This window comes from Hylobates moloch, unplaced genomic scaffold, assembly GCF_009828535.3.
Source record: "Hylobates moloch isolate HMO894 unplaced genomic scaffold, HMol_V3 SCAFFOLD_20, whole genome shotgun sequence".
Classification (NCBI taxonomy): Eukaryota; Metazoa; Chordata; class Mammalia; order Primates; family Hylobatidae; genus Hylobates; species Hylobates moloch.
Genome location: NW_026652295.1, coordinates 40,653,452 through 40,671,117, shown reverse-complemented (window position 1 = coordinate 40,671,117; position 17,666 = coordinate 40,653,452). Strand labels below are relative to the sequence as shown.

At 45.8% G+C, this 17,666-nt stretch overlaps 1 protein-coding gene across 10 annotated transcripts in view; it reads left to right on the top strand.

Moving 5' to 3' along the window:
- The window catches only part of TRERF1 (transcriptional regulating factor 1), a 325,893-nt gene that overhangs the window by 251,590 nt on the left and 56,637 nt on the right, over positions 1–17,666 (top strand). For all 10 annotated transcript variants that reach the window (XM_058432368.1, XM_032140707.2, XM_032140709.2 and 7 more), the window contains one exon: positions 199–310. The gene's annotated coding sequence lies outside the window, so the exon portion shown is untranslated. The remainder of the gene's footprint in view (positions 1–198; positions 311–17,666) is intronic.

The window sequence follows — 17,666 nt, the reverse complement described above, 5'->3', positions numbered from 1 at the left end:
GTGCCCTGCCTGGCACATTGCAGGCCTTTGGAAATGTTTGTTGAATGCATGCCTGTCTGCTTCCTCATTACCTAAGAGTAGGTGAGGAAAGCCTTGGGAATTTCCCTGGGATTTCTGGTAGTGTCTTCTGCAGGATGGTGATGGAGAGCTAGGAGCAAATGATGAGGAAATGACCTTTCCTTCTTCTTTTCCCCACAGGACCAGGCCTCCTCTTCCCACCTGTCCAGCAGCATGAAAGCAGCATGACTGGCCGACCGCAGGAGAAGCCCCCAGAACCAGGCCCCCAACTCAGCCATCTGCGGAGGTCAAGGTGAGCTTGCTTTCCTTCTTCTGGAAGGCTGAGGAATTTCCTTCATGCCTTCATTTTAACACATTCTGTATGCGTTTGTAATCCCTTGCTATGTGCTAGAAGAATGAGGTTTCCTGGGATGAGGGTAGACTTAGAAAGTACGTGTCAGCCTTACAGGTTAAAGCGTGCTCATTTTGGCCGGGCGCGGTGGCTCACGCTTGTAATCCCAGCACTTTGGGAGGCCGAGGCGGGTGGATCATGAGGTCAGGAGATCGAGACCACGGTGAAACCCCGTCTCTGCTAAAAATACAAAAAAAATTAGCCGGGCGTGGTGGCGGGCTCCTGTAGTCCCAGCTACTCGGAGAGGCTGAGGCAGGAGAATGGCGTGAACCCGGGAGGCGGAGCTTGCAGTGAGCCGAGATTGCGCCACTGCACTCCAGCCTGAGCGACAGAGCGAGACTCCGTCTCAAAAAAAGAAAAAAAAAAAAAAAAGCGTGCTCATTTTGGTTAAAGGAGAGGCTGATAGGGAGCAGAAAGGAATGGGAAAGACTACTCAGTCCACTACCTGAGAGTCCCAGTACCTGCCAGACAGATTTCTGTCCCACACAGAGTCATAAGAGGCCTTAGATGATCAGTCAGGCCAGTTTCCAGCCAGTGTTGGACAGTTAGTTGTTAGAAAGTTCTGTCTGCTGGTCTCTTCTCCGCCATTAGGAACCACAAAGACTTGGCTTTCAAAGACTCTTCCACATGCCTCTCTCATTGGGTTTGAAGATTTGAAGATTAGGCTGTCATGACTCCATCTTTCTTTTTTTGGTATAAATTCTCCCTAGAGACTGGTGCCAGTCACCTTGTCCTCTCGTCCCCTCCATATTGGAAAGGACTTTAGTTACCTCCAGCATCTGCCTTGCTGGTTGCTCATGCAACCTGCACCATCTTCAGTAGAGAATCATTCATTCACCATTCGTTCTTCAGTGGCTATTTACAGCCTCCTTTGTGACAGGCACTGTGCTAGACTCTGGAGACATATCAATGAAGAAGAAAGACAGGGTCTCTGTCTTTTAAGACGAAATAGGTTTAGACCCTTAGAGAGAGTTTGAAATATGCATTGAACTACTTCCGTGTGCTCCTTTTTTACATTTTTATCTCTGCAACTTTTTTCTTAAATGTCCCATAAGTACTTCAAAAAAAATCTTTAAATATTGGATATAGTTTTCTATATACCATCATTGAAAAATAAGTTAGCTTATTGTGCAGCTCAAATCATCTATAATATATTCTTTTCTGATTTTGTCTGATTATCTATCAATTATTGAGAGAGGTGTGTTAAAGCCTCCCACTGGATTTGTCAATTGCTCCTTGCAATTCTGAAATTTTTGCTTTATATGTTTTGAGGCAATGCTGTTTGGTGCATAGATGTTTAGAACTGGTGTATTATATTGATGAATTGGGATTTATTTCTACCATCTTTATATGTGTTTAATTTTTTCTGCTCTTTCTTTTAGGTTGAGGTATTTTCCCCCCTCATTTCATTTTCCATCTTCTTATTTGGAACTTATACACTCTATATCTGTTATTTCTGGGGTTACGCAGCTAGCTACCTGGATAGATGATAGATAGATAGATAGATAGATAGATAGATAGATAGATAGATAGATAGAAAAAAACAGACTCTGTGTGTGTTTTTTAAGGGGTTATCCAGCTAGCTAGATATATGTATGTATGTAGATAGATAGATAGATAGATAGATAGATAGATAGATAGATAGACAGACAGACAGACAGACAGACAGATAGATAATTTTTAGAGACAGGGTCTTGCTCTCTTGCCCAGGCTAGCATCAAACTCCTGGGCTCAAGTGATACTGTCACCTCAGCTTCCCGAGTAGCTACCTTAGCTTTTTTTGTTTGTTTGTTTGTTTTGTTTTGTTTTGTTTTTGAGACGGAATCTCTCTCTGTCTCCCAGTCTGAAGTACAGTGGCACGATCTTGGCTCACTGCAACCTGCACCTCCTGGGCTCAAGCAATTCTCCTGCTTCAGCCTCCCGAGTAGTTGGGACTACAGGCATCTGCTACCACACCTGGCTAATTTTTGTGTTTTTAGTAGAGATGGGATTTCACCATGTTGGCCAGGGTGGTCTCAAATTCCTGACCTCAAGTGATCTGCCCGTCTCGGCCTCCCAAGGTGCTGGGATTACAGGTGTGAGCCACTGTGTCCCACTAATTTTTGTATTTTAAGTAGAAACGGGGTTTTACCCTGTTGGCCAGGCTGGTCTTGAACTCCTGACCTCCAGTGATCCACCCGCTTCAGCCTCCCAAAGTGCTGGCATTACAAGCGTGAGCCACCGCCCTCAACCTATTTTACATTTTCATCTCTTTGTCTCTCTGTGCTGAACTCTGAATAATTTATTCAAATCTATCTCTGGCCTGGGGAATGGCTCATGCCTGTAATCCCAGCGCTTTGGGAGGCCGAGGCAGGTGGATCATCTGAAGTCAGAAGTTCAAGATCAGCCTGGCCAACATGGTGAAACCCCATCTCTACTAAAAATACAAAAATTAGCCAGGTATGGTGGCGCGCATCTGTAATCCCAGCTACTCTGGAGGCTGAGGCACAAGAATCACTTGAACCCTGGAGGTGGAGGTTGCTGTGAGTCGAGACCACACTACTGCACTCCAGCCTGGGCGACAGAGCCAGACTTTGTCTCAAAAAAAAACAAAAACAAAAAACTATCTTCTATTTAACTAATTTATTATGTGTCTTAAATGCTGTTTAACCCATTCATTGGATTTTTTTCTTTTTTCTTTATTTATTTGTCATTTCTAGAAGTTCTGCTTGGTAATTTTTCTGGTCTCTCATTTCTTGCTCATATTTGAAGATGTTTATTTCTTTAAAATATTAAATTTGCTATTTAGAAATTTTATAATTTTGTGTCTTGTAATTCCCAAATCTCAAGTCTTTGCAGGTCTGGTTCTGCCACTTGTTGTTTCTGCTGGCTGGTATTCATAATGCCTTGTTTCCTGTGAATTGCTCATTTTTTCTTGGCACTTTATCTTTGGGAATTATCTGAGGTGTGGGTTGAGTTGTCTTTCCCAGAGAGGATTTGGTTAACTTCTGCTGGTTGTCTGGTGGGCATTACCAACAAAAATCACTTTAAATTAATTTTCTAGTTAAGGCTTTCCTGGCTACCCAAGTAATATAATTTAGGCTACAAACCTGTGTGAAGTCCAGCTATGGTCATACATTTTCAAGAGAGAGTTTTTCCCCACATTCTGCTCAGCCTAAGGTCCAGTTTTCTTGCAGTCTCTTTCTGTTTTGTGCATTTACTTCTCATTCACCAAGTCGAATGCATTTTGTGGAGTGGAGCCATTTAAAGTCCCAGCTTTGTGGAGGGGTCTCCCTAGACTCTTAACCCTGTGCTGCTGTCATTGGGAAACTTAGAATCTCCAGGTTTCAGCAGAAACCCTCAGGGCAAAAGCCAGCTTTGATGCCAGCTCACCTTCCAAGGTTCCTGCTTTGGGTTTGTTTTGGTCTTTTCATTTGTACTATCTCAGCAATGTGTATTCAGTCTTTATATCTAAAATTGTATCCAGCATATTAGTTCTTTCCATTAGGAGGGGCAAGTAAGGTATCTGGTCTGCCATATTGCCAAAAGTATATCTTTTTCTTCTCCACAACAGTCAGGAGGGCAGGAATTTCTATTTCTTCACAGAAGAGTGACCTGAATTTCAGAGAGGGTATAGCCATAGGCCTAGCAGGTGAAAGGCTGGGAGAGAATATGTCCCTCTCCTCTCCTCTCTCCCCACGATAACTGTTGACCATTGGCGAGGACAGACTTTAGTCCCGCAAAGAATACGAGTTGCTACCAAAACGTTTTAACTAGCTGAACAGCTTTGTACAATTTGTTTATGAATCTATTGTTTATCTTCCTTGAGGGAGGAAATGGCTTCTCCATATTTTGTGGCTTGTTTGTCTGGCAGTCACCAGCAGCCCTCCTGCTTCATTCCCATTCTGCGAAAAGTCTCCTGAACCTGAAGCCAGATCCCATGGGCTTCTCATCCAGACCTTGGCTTCCTTTCCTCCATATGCTACTCTCCCCTTCTCACCTTCTTCCCTTCCCTCTGCCTCTTCTTCCTTTTCCCCTCTCCCCATCCTTCCTGCGATTGGTTTTTCTTCTTTATGGTGGTGTGCCTTTCACTGGAGAGGAGTCTACAGAGCACAGTGGTTTGGCTTTTGGGCTTTGAGGGGCAGGGAGAAAGAGCTGAGTTTGAACCTACCTCTGCCACTTAATAGCTGAATCTCTCTGAGCTTCTGTTTCTTCCTTGGTCACATGGGGACAGTGGATAGAGCTGTTCAAGGACTTAATGAAATGATGCCTGTAGAGCTTGTAACACAGAGCTTGAACATCATCAGCACTTGGTCAGTGGTGGTTCATATAACTATGACTGAGAACAGACCGCTTCAAGGCCAGTGCTCTTGTTGGTGATGCTTTTAAATTGACAAAGCCAGTTTATAAAATGAGATGAAAATGGAGGCAGAAATCTAATGTAAATGTGGGAATCCCAGCCTCTCTATGATGTTCTTTGAACTGGGGTGTTTTAAAAAATAATCTGAGGGAAGATAGAACACACTGGTCTGGCCAGTGTTTGCGGAAGATGTAAACCAGGGGTTCTGAAAATGGGGCCTAGACCTCCAAACTCCAGATCTTGACCCTCCTGCTGAGCTGTGCCCTGTGTCCTGGTGCTGTGGTGGGGCTGGGGCTGCGTGGACTCACTGGGGAGGTTTCTCTTGCAGGGCCCCCAGATCAAGGGATGGCATTACTGCTCTGAGGACGCATTTTCAGCAGTGATGGGGCTGGGGGAGAAGGGTTGTGAATGTCCTTTAGCTCTATTCTTATAGCTGGCATGAGACTTCACTTTTCATGCCCTTTTCTAATAAATGACTTTATATTACACCTAGCCATGTGTCGTTTCCTGATTTGATATCTATCAGGCAACAAGTCTTTTTCAAAGCCTGCTATTTATAGCGACTCTGGGCTTTGTATAGTGGGCAAGTAGTATAAAAGAATGCATAAAGTTGCTGTGAATCTAAAACTACTCTAAAATTAAAGTCTATTAATCACAAGAGGACTTTATAACCAAAAAAAATGCATAAAGTCTAAAATATCTTCATAAGATTGTTAGGTACTCAGAGTGGATATCCAAGGGGGAAAAGCACGGTGTCCTTGAATGGTCACGGAGGGCTTCCTGGATGAGGCTGGATGATGATTTGAGCTGGTCTTATGGGGCAGCCAAGGTGAGGCTGCTGGAGAAGGAGCCTCATGCATCCTGGTTGTAGAAGTGGTAGGAACTGGGGTTTAGAAAGCCCCACAGATGGCCTTTGTGGTCCCTCTTGGAGCGCCATCTCCCATTATCAAAAGCCCTCAGAAGTCCTGCAGCTAACATTTGACACCAGGTTTCCCAAGTGTGTTTGACCACTCATAGCTGATGAACATGGAGGTCTTAAATGGGTTTCCACATGGCTTCTGTCTCTCTGACTAATGTTTCAGCTCATCTGGGCTACCACCTCACTTCTGTAAAACAGGGATTGGAAACTTTAAAAATTCAGCCTCTTGGGAGCACCAAAAAATTATTTGAAGTTCACCTCTTATCTTTTTCCAGGCATTGCTCAAATATTTAGAAGGGTGAAGGTTTCTAGGGGGACTAAGCAGGGACATTGTTAGAGTTAGGGAGGGGGCTTCTTTGTTATCCCAGTCTCCCAAGATGATTGGACATTTCCAACCCAGCCGAGTGGCCAAGCCTGTTTGCCTGGAGTTAAATGCCCAGCCCCATCCCACCCCTGGTCCCCACCAGCAAACCTCAAAGTCTATTAACAGCCTCTGTCATGATCATGATTCATCCTTCCTGCCCCTTCTGTATTCTGGTTACTTAGAGCTGTGAGCCAAGATCGATTACTAACGCCATCCAACTGACCTTGCCCATGGAGAGCTTACCTGGTAGATTAAACGTTCTTCATCAGATGACACCTCAGGTTGAGTTCTGTTTGTCGGCTAACTCTGTGCAGTGTGCAACAAGGGATTGTCCTAGATGCAGATGAAGACCCTTTTCAGGACCAGGAAGTCAGGGGGCACATTATCTGAGGAGTTTGGGGTGCCAGGGTTATTGCAGATATAGAGACAGGAGGTGCCCCAGGCCAAGAGCTCCTGTGCTTAAAGAGCCACATAAAAGCGGTGGAAATGTGCTCTACATCAAATCTTCACGTGCTGCCCTGGAGATTGGCCATTGGCTCCTTCTCACTGTTGGTGGAACCCTTCTAAAAATATTTCATTATTTATTATACCAGTCATATCCATTATTCTATTATTTTAATTGCAACATTAAGGCCGGGCGTGGTGGCTCACGCCTGTAATCCTAGCACTTTGGGAGGCTGAGGCAGGCAGATCATGAGATCAGGAGTTCGAGACCAGCCTGGCCAATATGGTGAAACCCTGTCTCTACTAAAATACAAAAAAAAAAAAATTAGCCGGGCGTGGTGGCGCATGCCTGCAATCCCAGCTACTCAGGAAGCTGAGGCAGAATTGCTTGAACCCAGGAGGTGGAGGTTACAGTGAGCTGAGATTGCACCACTGCACTCCAGCCTAGGAGACAGAGTGAGACTCCGTGTAAAAAAAAAAAAAAAAAAAAAAAAAAAATTACATTATAGCTAGAGCTACCCCTACTTCTTACCCCTAATTCCTACCCCTACACACTCTCTTTCCTTTTCCAAAAGAGGCAGAACTAAGACTGCAATCCAGACATCCTGACTTCCAGCACCGTTTCCCCGAAGGGCTCAGATCCTTAGGGATCAGGTGTCATTGGTGGGAAACCCTACTATCTCAATATCCTGGCCCAAGATTGTTCAGTGTCCTGGGACAGGCCAGGCAGGGTCTCAGGAGGTTCGTCCAACAGAGGCTTGGAGCTCCTTGGGTCCAACTTTATTCTGCAGAAGCTGAGGCTGAGGTGCAAGGAGGGGAAGTCATTTGCCCAACCAGGTCACAGGGCACATCTCTTTTTCTGTTTGGTCCGGGTTATCTTTATATTGGGTTTGCATTTCCTGAATACACAGCAACAGGGTGGGGGGTGGGTGGAGGACAGGGGAAGTGGGCTTAAAAGAACCCCATCGGAAAATGTTTAGATTTCCTGTGACTGTCCTGTGAAGAGGGAGATAATCTGTGTTCACGGAACTAAGAGGAGAGGGAGAGACTTGGTTCAGGTCCAGGAGGCCAAGAGTGGAGAGAAAAAGGAGGACAACATGAGAGCTATTCAGAGAAAGCTGTGACATTTTTACGGATGAAATAGAAACAAATAGGAGTTTGTTTCTTTGCACTTCAGTGATGCCTTCTTGTTTGTAGTTTTGGACAACACTCAAGCCATGTGGAGGCTCTGGCCTCGTTCTAGTAACAGTGGTTTGTGGTCTTCGGAGGCTCTTTGGCCTGGGACCGGGCACCTTTGGTTCTCATCTCCCTTGAGTTGGCTTCTACCAGGATGTGTGTCCTTTGGAACTCTCTCTTCCTCCCTCGGAGCTTCCATAGCTTATCTCAAGATGGAAATAAAACCTCCTGCTGGGCCTGCCTCACAGAGAAATAATGGGTATGAGAGTGTCCCCCACAAACTGTCAGGGTTAGATTGGCCTCATTTTTTCTTTTTCCATGTCTGTGAGGCCAGCATGAGCTCTGAGGGAGTCAGGAGCTTCCACCAGGGAAGGCCCATGTGCCCATCAGATCGGGTGGCACATGTGGCCACAGAGGCCACTCCAGACCCGATCTCCTGGGACAGCCCTTCCAGACAGTGTGTCCCCAGTTCCTTAAAGGGGGATGTCACTTAAGCAGGAACGGCTGTAATTAAAAGTAAGGAAATGGTAAATATGGACAGAGTTACTACCAATTTTCTGGAATTGGAGAGCTGGGTACCCTCTTGAAACAGAAAACGAAGTAGAATATCACTTTATCTGGTATTATAGAGGAACTGAAATGACTCCAGCTAACAGGGCCCACCCCTTCTAACTTTTTAAGATGGCAATACCAGGTAAAGTGATATTCTACTGGATACACTTGAGCTTTAGATTGCGACTAAATAATTGCATCTCATTTCCTCTTCTGGGGTCTTGAACTGCTTGAGAGCCATATCCCAGAAAGTAGAAAACCACCTTCGTTACCAGTAACGCCAAGTTGGAGAACTCAGCCTGACCCGTGGCCACACCGATTCCCTCTTTTGCACCCCTTGAATTGCACTGACCAGTGTAGACTTGTAGGCCTCTCTCCCTCTGACTTCCTGCAAGGATGAGCCAGTCATGTGCATGTTTGCATTCTGTTTCCTGCTGTCAGTGAACAATTCTACTGAACGAGCTACGGCCTTTCCTGGATCATCACTGTGGATAAAATGAATGTGCCCTGGACACAGACGCCTTCAGGGGATGTTAGAGTGAGCAAGGTCGTTGGTCCGTATCCCAAAGGGCCCCAGCTGCCCTTCTCTCTTCCCTCCTGCGTCCACTCCTGGCAGTTTCTGCCCCTGAGCATCGTTCTGCTGATTGAAACAAAAGGAGGGCTGAAGGTTGCCCAGGAAACAAATAACCAAACCAACTCAATCATGCCTGAGTCACTGAGCCTGGTCTAAACTGTAACCCACGTCAAAACAAAAACAACAGAAGCCCCACCCCAGGCAATGAGACTGCTCAAGTCCTCCCTGGGAGCACATGTGTCCTGTACCTTCTCTTGTTTAATCTTCTCAGAAATCCAGAACAGTAGGTATTATTATTACTGTTTTACAGATGTCAAAATTGAGGCTCAAAAGCGAAGTTAGATAGGCCTGCTGGAGGGACTCACTTTGCCAGTGGAACGTTGAGATTTGAACCCCAATCTTTGACTCCAGAAGCAGTGCTCTTGGTGTTTCCATGAGGAAAATATTTGTCATATAATCCGTTTGTTTCTCTCCAATGAGATATTCCTGATGAGTAAAAACTTGTCCAGATAAGGCCGGGCGCAGTAGCTTATGCCTGTAATCCCAGCACTTTGGGAGGCCGAGGCGCGTGGATCACGAGGTCAGGAGATCGAGACCATTCTGGCTAACATGGTGAAACCCCGTCTCTACTAAAAAATAAAAAAATTAAAATGGCCGGGCGTGGTGGCAGGCACCTGTAGTCCCAGCTACTTGGGAGGCTGAGGCAGGAGAATGGCGTGAACCCAGGAGGCGGAGCTTGCAGTGAGCTGAGATCATGCCACTGCACTCCAGCCTGGGTGACAGAGTGAGACTCCATCTCAAAAACAAACAAACAAACAATAAAAACAAAACAAAAAACTTGTCCAGATAACTGGAGCTTTTAAGCCCAGAACCTTTGTGCGTGTGTGTGTGTGTGTGTAAAGTGCATCAGCTTCTTTTTCACACTTCTAAGTTCATGGCTAAACACTAGAGCATTGAAGTTTGCTAGGAGCTGACAGCCAGATTCATGGGACATGCCTGTACTATGGCATAGACTTTCTCTCCTTGGCCTTTCAAAAACCAGTGATAAAAGCTGGAAGGATCCTGCAAGGAGGAAGTAGCTTCATGCTGAACAGATCTGCAATGGGAGGACAAGAGGCACCACAGAATATCAGAGGAAGCCTCGTCCTTTGGCAGCAGAGGGTTGGGGGCTTAGCCCTTCCTCACCAATCATGCAACCTTGGGAAGTTCATCCCCTGCATGTTAATTTCCTCCTTTCAAACAGAGAAGGCAGTTCTGACCTCACAGGTTTGTTGTGACCTCACAGAACAAAATAGTATATGTCCATTCTTTTTGCAATATTTTCAAGAATGTCATTATGAAATATTTTCTAGAATGTTATTATTGGCCATGAGGACATGCACACCCTTTCACGAATTCTTTGGTGTCCTTCTCAGAGACTTTACACTGGGCCAGAGGGTTCGTGACTGTGGCCCAGGGAGACTGATCTCCAAGCTGGGAGCTCCACTGATGTCAAGCGAACATACCATGTGGTCACTGAAACAGGCCACCCCACATCCCAGCACTGACTTCCCCCATCCCAGGGCTGTTAAAGAGATGCAATTATGAGCTTTTTACTCTTCTGTTCAAAAAAAAAAAAAAGGGAAAGAAATGGAAAAAAGGATAAATTAATTTTCTTTAACCTGTGGCTTTTTTTTTCCTTCCTCTCTCCTTGCTGTGAGGTTGCCACTTAACTTTTTTTTAATTAAAAAAAATGATGTTCTGGGTGATGGGACATAATATTTAGACATGTTGAGCTGACAGTTGATGAGTGTGTTGTCAATACACCATCACCACAAATCGTGTTCCCAGGATTGATCAGAAGGAGATTTGTGTGCAAATGTGTGTGTGTGCTCACACACTTGGATGATTTAGAGTGATTGGGGAAGGGTCCAGTGACCCTTCTCAAAAGCAGTTGCCGGGGAGGGCTGGCCACAGGTGAGGGGCAGCTGACCAGGGCAAGAGGAGGAAATCGGCTTCTGTTGTGAATTGAAGTGATTGGCTCTGAGTTTGCTGTGGAAGCAAAAGTCGCGACATCCTCGCTCCCTCCCTGCCTTCCTCTGTCATGTCCTTAGCACCCAGTGGGTGCCAGGTATTCTGCTGACCATGAGGCACTCCTTGGAAGCAGTCCCAGTTTGATGGAGGAGACAAAAGAAACAATTTGAAGCAGTGTGCTGACTGGTGTGAGGAAGAGATGACCCTTGAGCACTGGGCCCATGCTCACCGGCGCGCTGGCCGCCCTTCTTCATGTTCTTGCCTTCAGTGACTGCCCGTTCTCAGGGGCCTCACAAACCTCTCTGGGCCTTGGAACCTCGGTCCAGCTGCCTCAGTGACAGCTCCTGTTGAGGTCTCCATGTGAAACAGCTCTCCCAGTGCTCCAAGCTTCATAGATGCGAACCTGACATCTAGGTCACATCTGACTTCCCCTCCTGTGCCCCCATAGGTCCCTTCTATCATTAATCCTGTTAGGTTCACCCCAAAACACCCCTCCATCACTCTCATCCAAGCTATCTGGCCTGGACCATGGCAAACCTAAGTTGCCCCATGTCCTCATTCACCTTCCTCCAGTCCATTGTCCGCATTGGGGGGTCAGCAAACTACAGTCCAGGGGCCAAATCTAGCCACTGCCTGTCGATTTCACACAGCCCATGAGCTGCTTTTACAGATGAGCATTTGATGATATGGGAACACTGACTTTCCTTCTCTTTGAAGGGGAAGTGTTACCTCTCCAAAAACAATCCTATTCTTCTCAGTAGAGGATCAGTATTATAAAAATTTACATTCACTCAATTATCATTATATTTTCAGTGTTCTCAAAAATGTGTAGAATTTTCTTTCTTATTAAGCCCTACATAATAGCCTGTATTTGCCTCTCAGCGGCAAAGCCCGGAATATGTATCATCTGGCCTTGAACAGAAAAACTTAGCTGACCCTTGGTCTACACTGTGGCCGGAGCAAGGTTTTTTTGTTGTTGCTGGCTTTTTTTGTTTTTGTTTTTGTTTTTGTTTTTGTTTGAGACGAGGTCTCACTCTGTCACCCAGGCTGGAGTGCAGTGGCATGATATCGGCTCACTGCAACCTCCGCCTCCTGGGTTCAAGTAATTCTTGTGCCTCAGCCTCCCGAGTAGCTGGGATTACAGGTATGCGCCACCACACCCAGCTCATTTTTTTGTATTTTTAGTAGAGATGGGGTTTCACCATGTTGGCCAGGTTGATCTTGAACTCTTGACCTCAAATGACCCACCTGCCTTGGCCTCCCAAAGTGCTGAGATTACAGGCATGAGCCACCACACCCGGCCCAGAGCAAACTTTTCAAAATAGAAATATGATCAGTTACATGTGCTTGGTCACACACACACACACACACACACACACACACACACACACAGAGTTCAAGATACTTTAATGGTTCCCCCTGCTCTTCAGAGGAGCCCTTAAGATGAGGATCCTTAGCCTCAAGAGCCTTGGATGGTCTTGCCCTTGCCCCCTGTCCAGTTTCATCACTGTGTTCCTTTTTCCTCCATTTCAGCCACACTGGCGTTCTTTTAGTTCTTTACATCCACCTTGTTCCCACCTGCCACAGGGCCTTTGCCCATACTGTCCTTGTTGCTATCTGGAATACAGCTTTCCGCACTCTATTTCCCCTCCCTATGTCCTTCTCATCTTTAGATCACAGCATCACTGTGACTTTCTCAGAGGATCCTTCCCTGACTTTTCTGCCAAGGTCACAGCCCTGTCTCTCTCTCTCTCTTTTTTTTTTTTTTTTTTGGTTTTGACATGGAGTTTCGCTCTTGTTGCCCAGGCTGGAGTGCAATGGCGCCATCTTGGCTCACAGCAACCTCTGCCTCCTGGATTCAAGCGATTCCCCTGCCTCAGCCTCCCGAGTAGCTGAGATTACAGGCGAGTGCCAGCACGCCTGGCCAATTATGTATTTTTAGTAGAGATGGGGTTTCACCGTGTTGGCCAGGCTGGTCTCAAACTCCTGACCTCAGGTGACCTGCCCATCTCAGCCTCCCAAAGTGCTGGGATTACAGGAGTGAGCCACGGTGCCCAGCCCTCAGCCCTGTCTTATAGCTCCTCATGACAGGTGTAAAATTGCACTTGTCTCTGGCTGACATGCACACCCCCAGACTGCAAGCCCTATATAACTGACACCATCTCTGTTCCCACCTCCATTACATCCACTGTACCTGGTATATAGTGAGCATGCAATAAATGTTTTGTTATGATGAGTGGCTGAGGATCAGGGAAGACTTCGTGAAAGACATTAGGTTTGAACAGGAACTTTTAGGCTGAGAAGGTAGAGAATGGGAGAAAGAGCTTTCAAGCAGAAAGACCAGCATTTTGGAAACCTTATGTGGCTTCATAGGACAGGTGCTCAGGGTGTATCTGAGTGGGTGGGGAAATCACTGGAAAGGTGAGTGAGGCCAGATCGTGAGGGCTTTCTGTGCCCAGCTGAGCTGTTAGGACACTTACCTGTTGGCAGAGGGAGCATTGGAGGTTTTAAGGAGAGGGTGGTGTGGCAGGGCTGGAGGGGGTGAGACCTGACCAGAGGAGCATGGATTAGGGAATGAAAGAAGATGGCCAGGGAAAGGCTGTGCAGGAGAAGTGGGCAGGAATTGATCATCTCTTGGAAGTGAGTGGGAATGGGGAGGTGGTGGGCCCTTGGGGTCCCAGTTTCTGATTCAGGATCCTGGGTAAAGGGTCTCCAGTTGTTTCAGATAAGTGAAGAGAAAGGAGTTAGGGCAGGGGTGAGGTGTGAAAGTTTGTTTGGCGGGAGGAGGTGGAGAGAGCAAAGGCCGGCAGCCCCCATTCTCTGTGAAGCAGGGGTCAGGGTCATCTGCTGAGACCGCTAGAGGCCTTTCAGCTTCAGGTCATGGACTTGGGCCTCTTCCCCCTTTACGAGCAGAGGGTTCCACATCGTCTCTAAACAGTTGAGGGATTCGCCTCAGCCTGGGGCACTGGGGGCCAACTGAGGATTTAATCCCAGACACTTTAGGAGATCTTATAGACCTGCCCTTCCCCATCCCTTTCCTAAACTGTGAAGTCTAAATGTCAGCTTTGTCAGAAATCTTACCTTGAAGACCTTTGAAAAAAAAAAAGGTCTGCTCACTTCAGAAAATGTTTTCAGAGTGCATGCCCCATGACATCTTGGCTCTGAGCACCACAGGACCCCAGCGCTCTGCCTGAGGAGCATGTGCCTGACCTGTACACACTTACCTGACATTTGAGTGCATGAAGCACAATGTCAGACGGCATAGTTCAGAGACATCTAGCATGCTTCTCATGTTAAAGTTAGCAAGTCACACTCACACGCAGGTGGAACTGTCTGTAACCAGCCGCTACGTAACTGAGTGGCAGCTGGCCTTCTCCACAACTCGCTAGCGCTCCCCTAAACAGAGCACCCACTCCCACAAATGTAGTCACGGGCTGTGTTGGTCCCCAAACCTGCTTATGCCAGTTGTCCCTGTTATTGTAATTATGTAAATTAGTTAAATGTGATCTAAGCCAATGAACTATAAATGCAAAAAAGAAAGAGAAGTGCTATTTCAATGAAAAGTAAGAGTCACCTTGTTCTACCTCAGCTGAGAATGTGTGACGGGCAACACATTTTTCACTGTTGAATGCTTTGGAAAGAAGTGATAAACGCAAGCCACCAAAAGAGAATTGCTGCCAAATTAGGTGTGAACAAGACAACTATTAAAGACTGGCACTGTGGTGCCGTGGCTCACGCCTATGATCCCAACACTTTGGGAGGCCAAGGCATGAGGATTGCTTGAGGCCAGGAGTTCAAGACCAGCCTGGGAAACAGCAACACCCTGTCTCTACAAAAAAAAAAAAAAAATTAAAAATTATAAAGATTGGCACTAGAGGGAGAGGAAAATAAAAGCATGTCAGAGGATGCTGCACTACAGTTCCTTTGCCAGGATTCTCTACTTCTGGCTCCTTTTTAAAGAAACCAAATTGAGAAAGTATAGATTATGCATCATCAGTGGTTTATGCACAAAAGATAAATACAGAGCTCTATTCCACAGATCTGAGCAAAGAAAAGTTCTGGACCCTGCCTCAAAAGACCAGTAAGATATTTGTGTTTTAAATTGAAATAAATTCATAAGGCATTAATGTACTGCAATTAAGTGCACATGAAGGTTTTTTTTTTGGCTGGGGTGCAGTGGCTCACACCTGTAATCCCAGCACTTTGGGAGGTCGAGGCGGGCAGATCGCCTGAGGCTGGGAGTTCGAGACCAGCCTGACCAACATGGAGAAACCCCATCTCTACGAAAAATACAAAATTAGCCAGGCATGGTGGCGCATGCCTGTAATCCCAGCTACTCGGGAGGCTGAGGCAGGAGACTCACTTGAACCCGGGAGGTGGAGGTTGTGGTGAGCCAAGATCGCGCCATTGCACTCCAACCTGGGCAACAAGAGCAAAACTCCATCTCAAAAAAAAAAAAAAAGTTTTTTTCATATGTTATTATATCTGGGTTTTTTTTGGTAAGTAATATATTCACATGGTTCAAAAACACAGAAAAATGTAAAAAGTTATAAAATGAAAAATCTCCCTCCTGCTCTTTTCCCCAATTAGCCCAGTTTCTACCACCTCCCTGCAGACAACTATTACTAGTTTCTTGGATCCTTCCAGATTTTCTTTATGAATATATATCAATTATAAATACATAGTTGGCCCTTATTATTCACAGATTCCATATTTGCAAATTCCCTACTCTCTAAACTTGTTTGTAACCACAGAACCGATGCTCAGTGCTTTCTTGGTCATTTGAGGACATGAACAGGGCAGTGAAAGTTTTGAGTCTCCTGATGCACGTTCCCAAGCTGAGGTTGAACAAGGCAATGCCGCCTTCTTATTTCAGCTCTCCTGCTGGACACAAGTGTGCTTTTTGTGGTGTATTTAGTGTGGCATTTTTCATATTTTTGTGGTTTTTGTTGTTGATTTCACTGTTTAAAATGGCCCCCAAGTGTAATGCTGAAGTGTTGCCTACTGTTCTCAGCACGAGAAGGCTGTGATTGATGTGCCTTACAGAGAAAATGGGTGAATTAGATAAGCTCCTTTCAGGCATTAGTTGTAGTACTGTTGGCTGTGAGGTCAATGTTAATGAATGAAAAAAATAGATGTTAAATAAGATATCCTTTAAGCAGACACATATAAAACAAGGTTATATACTGATCAGTTGACAAAAAATGTTGCAACCAGGGGCTTGCAGAAACCTAACCCTGTATTTCTCTTAGGAGCAGTGGCTCAGTATTCACTAATTCCGTGATCCTGGAGACTTTATAGGATGTAACTACCACAACTAACAAAAATCAACTATCCATATACTACATACGTATGTATTCTATTTTAACCATTTTTTACACAAAAGAGAGCATATTGAACATACTGTTCTGCATCTTTCTTTTTCATTTAACCTTGGACATCTTTCCATATCATTTCATAGAGAGTTTCGTTGTTGTTCTTTTGGATTTTTTGTTTTGTTTGTTTGTTTGGGACAGGGTCTCACTCTGTCACCCAGGCTGGAATGCAATGGCGCCATCATGGCTCACTGCAGCCTCAATCTTCTGGGCTCAATTGATCCTCCCACCTCAGCTTCCCAAGTAGCTGGGACTACAAGCGTGCACCACCACACCTGGCTGATTTTTGTATTTTTTGTAGAGACAGAGTTTCACCATGTTGCCCAGACTGGTCTCTAACTCCTTGGCTGAAACAATCCTCCTGCCTCATCCTCCCAAAGTGCTGGGATTACAGGCATGAGCCACCACGCCCAGTCTCCTTGTTAGTTTTAACAGCTGCATAGTATCCCATCCTGTGGTTATTCCATGATTTCCTTCAATCGGTCCCTTATGGTTAGGCATTTGGGTTGTTTTCAGTCTTTGGCTTTTCTAGCAATACTGCAGCATACACACTTGTCTACATGTCATTTTCTATGAGTCTCTGCTTTAACCAACTCCCTAGAAAGGGAATTCTGAGGACAGTAGTTCAGCCTAGCCAAATTGACACATAAAAAGCATCACACCTTCCTCTACTCCTGGGTATGTATCCTAAAGAAATTCTCACAAATGTTCCTAAGGGGATGCATCTGAGAATGTTCATTGCAAGGTGTCATTGGGAGGTTGGTAAGGTAGTTAAAGGTGATGGATGCATTTACCACCTTGTGGGGTTATTGGGGAGGGGGCTTCTGAGGGACTTGGCACTGTGCCCAGCCCGGGGTTAGCATCCAGTGCACGTTAGCCGTCGTTGCTGTTCTTCCTTCCTGTTTGCGTAGCAGCATCTTAGTCCAGCTCATCAGTGCCACGCTGGGTGTCCCTACAGCTGCCCCTCTGTGACCCGCCTCCACACAGGGCTGGAGGATGCTGGCAGAGCCAGGCACTCTTAAGCAGGCATCCTAGATGTAATTCTGGACCACCTCAGCTCGTCCGGAGAAGGGGATTGGCTCCTTCACTTTCTAATAGTTTACCATGCACACAGGGTTGATGTTTGACAAACTTGTTTGCTGTGTTCCATAAACATTGAGTGAATCTGCTTTGGCCAAACACTGCTCATGGCACAGTGGAGAGAGAGGGAGAGATTTTAAAAAACAGAGCTATTAAACACAATTCTGTTTCTATAGAACTGGGTATCTAGTATTGTTTGAAAAATAAAGTACCTGAGGTGACTGAGCTTGGTGGGGTAATGTTTCCAACAAACAGAAGTATGCGTGTCTGGGCCCGTAAAACCTTTAGCTAGGATTTGGTCCTCACACTCTCCCTGCGGCCCAGGCTCAGGGGCTGCATTTCTGTCTTCCTGGTTCAGCTGCAGGGGTAAAGGGAAGTTGTTTTGGCAAGAAATTGGGACTGTGAGATAATGGGGGCCAGT